Consider the following 9,835-nt stretch of genomic DNA (forward strand, 5'->3'; position numbering starts at 1 on the left):
AATGCTCGGGATGCTACAGTACCTATAAAGCTAGAGTACTCAAGAAAGTCATTCGAAGTCTATTCTTTTGAGCACTCGATATTCATCCAACGATTTCTCTTTCAGACTAAGGAAATCCAAAAACTCTCTACTAACGACCCGATAATGTTAGTATACAATCTAACGATTGTCGCCCTTGGTCCCCCAATGGTCCAACAATGTCAAGTACTACGTGGAGATTCTCTTATGTCGGTCATATATGGATCGACGGAGATAAGAGAAAAGGATGATGATTTAGGCAACTCTTCTTCACTAAACTCTCTCTAGCATTCATGTTTTCTTTCTTCCTTCCTCGCTATATATGGATCGACGGAGGTAAGAAAAAAGGATGATGATTTTCTTCTTGCGTATAGAGGCAACTCTTCTTCACTAAACTCTCTCTAGCATTCATGTTTTCTTTCTTCCTTCCTTGCATCTTTGTGACTCTTCTATCTCTAAGTGGAACTTATTTAAATGTCGGAGTGGCCATGCCTGTACAGCCGATCAATTCTAACGTTCCTTACTTCGTAAGTGACTAAACTTTCACCAACTCGGAGGCTCACAACATCATAAGAGGTTTGCTAGAGAGGAGGAGCTTGGGCAAATGACACTCACTAATTATCCAATTTATAAAATTCCAAATATGAATAAATCATAATATCGAATATGAAATGAACCTAGTAGATGTACTACTCTCCATTCATTATTTGGACCTTAACTCTTTTGCAAAAAAAGGTGGAATCCGTCACCTTAACGACCCCACACGGTCGACTTCATAACCATCTATGAGGAGGTAAATCGAGAAACTGCAGTTGATCACGACGCATGAGAGAAACTGTATTGAGTAAACTTTTTATAGTGATCGACCCCACCGCCGAAACTGCCCCATATCAAAAAACCCCCTAAGAGATTTTTTGGAGGCATGGTACCACTATGTTGATAAGAGCCTACTACCGAAACAGCATCTCAGCCAACAAATATATGTTGCTAAAATGACTCGAATCAAAACAACACCTCAGTCAACAAATACATGTTGCTAAGAGGACTCAAACCTGAAACCTCAGGCAACACATATCTCCATGCTTACCACTTGGGATAAGGGACTTCAACAAAATTGTATTGGGTAAACTTTTTATAGTGACCAGCCCCACCGTGGAAACAACCCCATATTAGAAAACTCCCTAAGGGGGTGTTTGGTTGGAGGTTATCATTGATAATCTTGATTATCTGTCTAAGGTTATCGTTGATAACCTTGTTTGGTTCAGGTTATAATTGATTCCCAAGTAATACAACATCATCGCCACATCAGCAAATGAGTTATAACCAGGTAATGTGATTACCTTGACAGCCTAATATTTTCTACGATTCCTGAGGTTAACGAAATTTTTTCCATGATTACCCTCCAATTTTAAACTAAGTCAATTAAAATCAAATTATTTAATTCAATAAATTTTAATTTAAATATTTATAAATTAAAAAATTAAATTTATTTTAAATTTAAAAAATAAAATTAATGGATTATATTTATTAATTTAATGAATTATTTTATTAAAATAATTATTTTAATAAATTATTTTATTAAAAATATATTTTTTTAAATTTAAAAAAAATGAAATTAACAAATTATATTTATTAATTCAATAAATTATTTTATTAAAATAATTAATTTTAATGAATTATTTTATTAAAATAAAATTATCATATTATCTTTATTAATTTAATAAATTATTTTATTAAAATAATCATTTTAATAAATTATTTTATTAAAAGAAATATAAATTTATTTTAAATTTAAAAATATAAAATTAAGGAATTATATTTATTAATTTAATGAATTATTTTATTAAAATAATTATTTTAATACATTATTTTATTAATATATATATAAATTTATTTTAAAATTTAAAAAAATAAAATTAACAAATTATATTTTTTATTTTAATAAATTTTTTATTAAAATAATTATTTTTAATGGATTGTTTTATTAAAATAAAATTAACAAATTATACTTATTAATTTAATAAATTATATTAAAATATAATTGAATGAAGGGTAATATATTAAATATAAAACTGGTTATGTTTTATTCCCTTCAAATAAATAAAGTAAATCAAACAATATTAGATTATATTTTATGCCCAATAACCTTGATTATGTGATTACGTGGTAATCACATAACCAAGGTTATATATCATAACTTGAACCAAACCAACAAATACATGTTACTAAGATGTCTCGAATTGAAACAGCACCTCAGTCAATAAATACATGTTGCTAAAAGGACTCGAACTCGGAATGTCAGGCAACACACGTCTCCATGCTTACCACTTGGGATAAGGCACTTTAACAAAAAAAATTGTGTTGGGTAAATTTTTTATAGTGACCGGCCCCACCGTCGAAACGGTCCCATATCAGAAAATCCCCTAAGAAATTTTTTGGAGGCACGGTACCACTATGTTGATAAGAGCCTACTGTCGAAATAGCTCCTCAGCCAACAAATACATGTTGCTAAGATGACTTGAATCGAAATAACACCTCAGTCAACAAATACATGTTGCTAAGAGGACTCGAACCCGAAATCTCAGGCAACATCACTAGTAGTTTGAATGCAACAGACATTTGATATGCCTTGGGAGGAAATCCAACCCTTGTTGCATGGTTATCCTGCCCTATCACTTACCAATGCACCGTGGCCCAAGGACTACTTTGGTAACCTTTTTAATATCATCTTTAGAGGGTGCATATGATTTATTCCTTACTTTGGTCGTCCTCTAATAATCAAAGCAAAATAGGCCTTTCCCTTAGCTTAGGATTTGTATGCTAGGTTGGTTTTTGCTATAATTTAGCCTTTGGTTTCCTATGACAATGCCAAGATATTTAGAGTCATTGAAGATTTCTTTTTTTCATTGAGCTTTCTTTAACTCTTCCACTTATGATTTTGATTGACTGTTTTAAGCTCAGGCTTTTCAGCTCACGATTGGACATGGTTATATGTTTTATCGGTGGAAGTGAGTTAATTTGACCTTAAGTTATTTTATCTCCTTTCTATAGGGATTGCTATTGTCATTAGCCGAATTACATGATTTAATTAGACTAGCAATTGTTTTGAAAAATTATCCTTTAGTGTTGTAAAATAGAACAATATCTTTTGCCACCTCTCAAAGTCGATATTGGAGAATTTCTATGGTTTCTCCCTTGTAGGAGTTGAACCCGTTGTAGTCATGACCATAATATTGTCTTAAATTGTTATTGGAATTTGTTGATGTTGAATTGATCAATTAAGTCATTTATGATCTGTTAGCACATCTTGTAATCAGGGGCTCAATCTAGTGGAGTGATTAATATGCTAATTTAAATTAGTGTTTTCATATTCTTTGTATTTATACGAGTTTATACTGACGTCATCATAAATCAGTCTATATATTAATTTTTTTAATTCATTTTATAAATAAATATATAATAATTTATTTACTATAGAGATATAAGTGTCGCTTTGGCCGAGTGGTTAAGGCGTGTGCCTGCTAAGTACATGGGGTTTCCCCACGAGAGTTCGAATCTCTCAGGCGACGTTATTTATTAGACATTTTATTAATATGCTTTTGACTGACTCGAAGCAAGGATCTCGTTATTTTTTGACTCATCAAATGGTCTCAGATCTGGTAGGATGATTGGATCGTAAGTACCATTTCCATTATAGAGGTGAAGATCATCTGAATATACAGTAGATTTCCTACTCATTATCGACTCTTCATCATCGGGCACTAGGGAGTATCCGCTAGAATTCAATACGAAGAACTTCTTTTCACTTGATTGCGTAGGCATGCATGGTTTTTACCCTGATTAATTGATCATTTTCCTTAATTTCAAGCAGTTTCTTGAAATCAATCTCTTTTTTGGCATTCATTCTCAACTAATCACTACGGTAAATCAAGAAGTCCGCTCTCTCCTCCTCTTTTTTTTATCTCATCTTTATTTAAATATTTCCATTAGCTATGTTTTAAATATCAATTCCATTAGGCAAGTTTTAAACAAAATTTTGAAAGGTCCAAAAACTTATATATATATATATATATATATATATATATATATATATATATATATATATACACACACACAAAAGTGTTATCCTATGCGAGTTAACTTCCACGACTGTGCGCGACATCTGATCTAGTTCGATTTTTGACTTCGTCAGCGTGGCAAGCTCGTCTACAAGTTGCTGACAAAATAAAAATCGTGATCATGCAACGTTAACTCTAAACCCCAAAATCGCGAGAGTTCTCGTCCCCATCTCTTTGCTCTGCAAGAGTCGCCATTGTCGTCGCCCATCTAAACCCCCAAAATCGCATGCCCGTCCCCATCTCTCTACTCTGCGAGGGTCGCCGCCCATTCGCCGCGAGAAGATGTTGTCCCCCACCCCGCGTTCCCATCTCTCTGTTCTGCGAGAGTCGTTGTTGTCGCCGTCCAAGAGTGTAATCTGGAGATGTTTCACTTACTGGTGTAGAACTTGTTCAAAATTCCTAGTTCATCAGGTGTGCTAACATTCAACTTTTAAGTAAGTCGTCGTCTAATCATGTGGAATGCTATTTTAGGGATACAAAATAAACATGAAACTTACAAAACTATGCACGAACATAAAGAAATATGTTTTCAAGTGTGGTTTCATCTTATAGATTGAACTTTGATATATTCAGCACCTCCTTGCATTCATGCTGCTGAAGAATTTATCTTTCTAAGTATTATTAATTTGGTAATTTTTGAGTTTTTCATTTGTGCTTATTTTTGCAATAATTAGTTAATTTTGTTAATCCAAGTTGCTGGTGAAAACTTTATCGAACTCGAGTTGATCCAATGTAGTTTACATTAATTTTGGCACATGTACATCAACTTCTACAAAACAAAGATTTCAATCTAAACACCTTGGCATTTCCACATCCCTTATCCTTTCACAAACCCTAATCTGCATAGTTATGTAATGACTTGAGAACATTAGGAAGCTACATTGAATCCTTCAGCCGTCAGAGCCTTCAGCCGTCCATCACCGCGGGAAGAAGCTAGGGGTTCCCTCTGCGTGAGTTGTTATCTTCCCTGTTTTGAATGTATATATAAATTATTTAATTTCTGAAATGCTCATGCTTGTTATCATCTTCCTTGTTCATTTTTGAAAGAGTTGTGATCTTCCTTGTTGATTTTTGGAAAATATTTTCTTTCTTGTTGTTAGTCACTGTGTTGTTATCTTATCTTGTTTATATATATTTGATTTAAAATATTTTTATGGCTATATGATGATATGCAGAGTTTCACTTCATTTGAATTTGACATTCCCCAACAATGGAAGAAACTGGCAGTGATGATCTTCTATATATTCCCCAAGTTACAGATGATTGAAAACCAAAATTTGAATTCATATCACTAGAGGAGGCATTTTCGTGCTATAACAAATATACGCGAGAAGATAGATTTAGTGCAAGGATAAATAGTAGCAAGAAAAATAAGATGACAAATAAAGTTATTTGGAAAACTTTGTCTGTTTTAAACAAGGACATACTGATGATCAACGGAATAAACAGACAAAAGGTGATCATTGGAGAAGGGAAAGAACATGTGGCTAAGTTAGGACTGGATGTAAGTCAAAGATTTCACTTGTAAAGAAATAAACTGGACCTAATTGGATTATCGCTAACTTCGTGAAAAGGTATAATCATCCACTCTTGACTCCTTCAAAGGTGCATTTACTACACTCACATCATTATGTTTTAGCAGCAAAAAAAGCATTGACTCAATAGTTTTCAGAGACCAATGTGTCAACTTGCCAACAAATGCAATTATTAAAGATAGAGTATGGAGGACCTAATTTGGTAGATTGCATGGAAAGAGATTAGAAACTTTGAGAAAGAGCTAAGGGATGAAAAAAAAGATATTGATGTTGAAATACTAATTGAGTTATTTGCATCTGAGAAAGAGAAGAATTCTGATTTTTTCTTTGAATACGAGACTGATTCAGATAACAAATTTAGTAGATATTTTTGGACAGATCATCTAAAATAGTAAATATTTTTTTATTTCTATTTAATTTTTTTAATATGTAATACTATAATTCAACCCCTAACTCCTAAAGAGAAAATCTTAAATGATTTAATCGTATGTCAAAAAAAAAAAAATAAAAAATAATTTTAATTTTAATTTTTTTTGTATTTAATACTATAACTCAACTCCTAAATTCCTAAAGAGAAAATCTTAAATAATTTAATTGTATATTAAAAATAATAATAATTTTTATTTTAATTTTTTTAATGTTTAATACTATAACCCAACCCCTAATCCCTAAAGAAAAAAATCTTAAATGATTTAATCGTAAAATAAAAAATATATAAAATGATATAATTTACTATTCTAGGCATTCAGAATTTTTCTCAATTCTCATATTGCATACAGTGATGTATTTTAGGACATAGGATATCAATTCTATATTGTGTGCATAAAAGAGGCTAATCATTAATTAATTGGTCAAGACATTCAAGCTCAACACTAATTTGTGGGCATAAAGGAGGCCAAGCATTAATTATGGACCTAAATATTTTATGCAGATGTACTATTGGGCCTTCAATTAATGGCCCAATAGGGTTGAATATGGGCTGAATGGCGGATGACAAGATATGATGCACCTGGATTGCCGAGTTCCGACCAGCGTCGGTCGGACGAAGGCGTCGATTGAAAGGGGGAAAGGCGATGGCGTCGTTGGTGAGAGGCATCCTCAGCACGATCAAAGAGAAGGGCGTTGGCGGATTTATCAAGCATCTCCGCGACGAGGGTTACACGTGAGTCCATCCTTTCTTCTCCTATTGCTTTGCCTACCATTCTCGGCCATATCGATTGCGTTTGTTTATGTTCTTTATTTTCCGACCTGGTAATCGTGATTTATTAGATAAAAAGCGACTGCTAGATCAGATCTGATAGTTTGCGCTTTTGTCTGAACTTCGAGTTGATCTATACCTCTGTCTAGAGTGCTACATAAATTAGGGTTCTTTTCCTTAATTTTATGGTTTGTATATGTAGATATTGACGATGCTTTTGGGCATGGGATACTGAGATTTGTTGTTTATGAGAGTTAGATTCTGTCTCCTGTTGATTTCTCTATCAATCATGTAATTCCTATCCAAGTGAAGGATATATTGGATACAACTGTCTTGTTTGCTCTTATGACGACATATCTTAATTTAAGCTTGTGGCAATTATAAAGAACGTATTGAAATTCATTCTATGAATCATAGCTCTATGATTCTTGACACGGAGACGGATTCTTTTTTGCTTAATTAGCTTAATGATTTAATCTCGAATCTTAAAATGCTTTTATAGAGATCTCAATAATTCTGAAAAAAATAGGTTTTGTGTACATTATGTATGAGTTATATTGAGGTCACTGATTTGATTGATGGAAATGTAATCCTATATCAGTATTTAACATTTTTTATTAAAGTAATTTAAATAAAACATATTTTTAGGTTACTTTTTCCCCCTTGTAGAATTGTTTTCCATTGGTTCATGATCTTCCAACACATTGTCAATACATATATTCAAATTGATCAGATCTTGAAACTAATGAAATTAATTTGCAGATTTGATTTGAAAGAATTTCTGTTGAACCATCTCAAAATTCTATTGATAAATCAGACCAAGATTAAAATCACTATCACATGATGCATCTTTTCCTTGTAATTATATTCAAAACCTCATATCATGTTATTACATGAAATACACTGTACATCATTTTCTTACATGTGTTGGATATATTTTTGTTCTTACATCTTGGAATTTGCTTGATTGTCTGTATAAAGTTAGTCTAAATAAAAATTCCAAGTAGATAAATTCTTCATCTTAGTTTGCATTTGCTTTTATAATGATAGATAATCTTATGTTTGCTGTAATTTTTAGTATTAGACGCCATTTAATGTAATTCCTTGTGCTTTTAGGTAAATGATGTGATGACTCATGTTTCCTCTACTCTATATGCAAGTTGTGGCCAATGAAGTAACATTTAGGAATTTTCATGTTCTGATTGTAGAACCAATAACTTTGGGGCTTATTCTACTTTTCATTAAATCTATTCATGTGTGCTTTTATTGAGATGCTGATGCATTGTTTTCCTCTTGCAGGAAGTGTCTTTTGGATGGAAATCTACTGTGAGCACCTCACTTTGCATATATTTTATCATATGATAATATCTAGAGTTGTACATTTACCAAAATTAGAATATGTTGTTACAAGCTTCTTTTTGGGAATTTAATAATATTATTCTGCTTTATCTTATGAAAAATCATAGTGAAGTATTTACGAGTTTTCTTGTTGTTGGAGAAACTAAAGCTAAATTGTTCAAATATCATAAAGTCCACCCTTATTCCAATTGCTCTGATTTGTCTATAACTGTTGAATTTAATTTTTGAACTATGGTATGTGAGTTACTATGATGCTTGATTGAAATCATATTACTCTAGTGTTGTGGATGTCAATTTTAGTGAGTTTTTTTTTTAAGAATGGAAATTTTTGATGGATTATACATAGTGTACTTAATGTTAATACATACATTCACTTTCAAACGGAGTTCTTTTATATTCAACAATTCCTTATTGCACACTCGCTTGTTCAACTTTGTCACCGCTATTTGTGAAGAAACCAAATCAATGGAGGAAACCAATGGAGGCCACATTCTCATTGCTATAGGTTTAATCCCTGTAGAGGTTGCATCCATGATACAGGCGGAGGAAGGGTAAACTTGCTGATGGTTTGGTATGGAAGAGATTGCTGTGATTAATGGATATCTCTGTGTGAAAATGTTACATAGTAAATTCAATACCATTGCATCCAGATTAGTACTTATGATGTCATCTAGAGAGGCTATGTTTGCATGCACTTTAGATTTAAAAGACTTTTTAGTTAGTTCATGTACACAACACTTCTAAGTATCATTCATACTCAAGCTTGACACAGACAACTTGACATTTTATATTTTATAAAAAAATTTGATCCATAAAACATATTATTTATAAGAAAAAAATTGAACTATATTGTGTTGATGTAATTTTGTTCAACCCAACCTGGTTTTTCAAAAAAAATACTGTAGAAAATTTTGGTCCATCTAATTTTGTTTGTTTTGAACTGAATGGACTCCCCTAGATGAGTTAATGTCTTGGATTGAGATTCTTTACCATAAGTCACATGTACTAATATTAAATTGACCGAAAGACCAAAAATGCATAAAATATATTGTTGGCTCATTCTCTTCCATTTTTACCTGCTGTGAGATCTAGTCAAATTGGACATGGAGGGAGGGAGTAGAAGGATCATTCTCATTGGAGGGAATCTAAGACCTCACTCACAATGGTGTGCTTGGTTGACAAGATGATTGATAGCTTATACATACTGTACAACCATGTTGAATAAATGCCCCCACTGCAAGTTGTGATATGGAATCAATTAGGATTGACCTTAACCACGACTTTGCTTTTCTACATGCTTAGTCTCCTCTACCCAGTCCATTTCTTGGCTACTTTCATGGACAATTTGTTTGAGGATATGACCCTTCTCAGCACAAGTACCACCTCCATTACCTCTACACAAACATGACGTCCTCCACAAAGACTTAGGACCAAATAAGGTGACTGCAGCTTCCATATCTTCCTGCCTAACTGTATATCTCAGCAGTGTGGTTCTTGCCTTAAAAAAGTGCTGCGTTGGCAACCTTGCTTCGAATGTCATGGGTAATGGCTTGTAGACTGGGCTCTTGCTATTTGGTCTTACATCATTCAAACAACTGACAACTTAG

At 32.6% G+C, this 9,835-nt stretch overlaps 1 non-coding gene across 1 annotated transcript; it reads left to right on the top strand.

Annotated features, from left to right (window-relative positions):
• Positions 1-3,505: 3,505 nt before the first annotated feature.
• TRNAS-GCU (transfer RNA serine (anticodon GCU)) lies at positions 3,506-3,587 on the top strand. Its single transcript has one exon. It is a non-coding gene; the product is annotated as a tRNA-Ser (tRNA).
• The last annotated feature ends 6,248 nt before the right edge of the window (positions 3,588-9,835 follow it).

Source organism: Curcuma longa, chromosome 10 (assembly GCF_044706935.1).
Source record: "Curcuma longa cultivar G26 ecotype Majalengka, Jawa Barat chromosome 10, ITB_CL_G26_1.1, whole genome shotgun sequence".
NCBI classification, from domain to species: Eukaryota; Viridiplantae; Streptophyta; class Magnoliopsida; order Zingiberales; family Zingiberaceae; genus Curcuma; species Curcuma longa.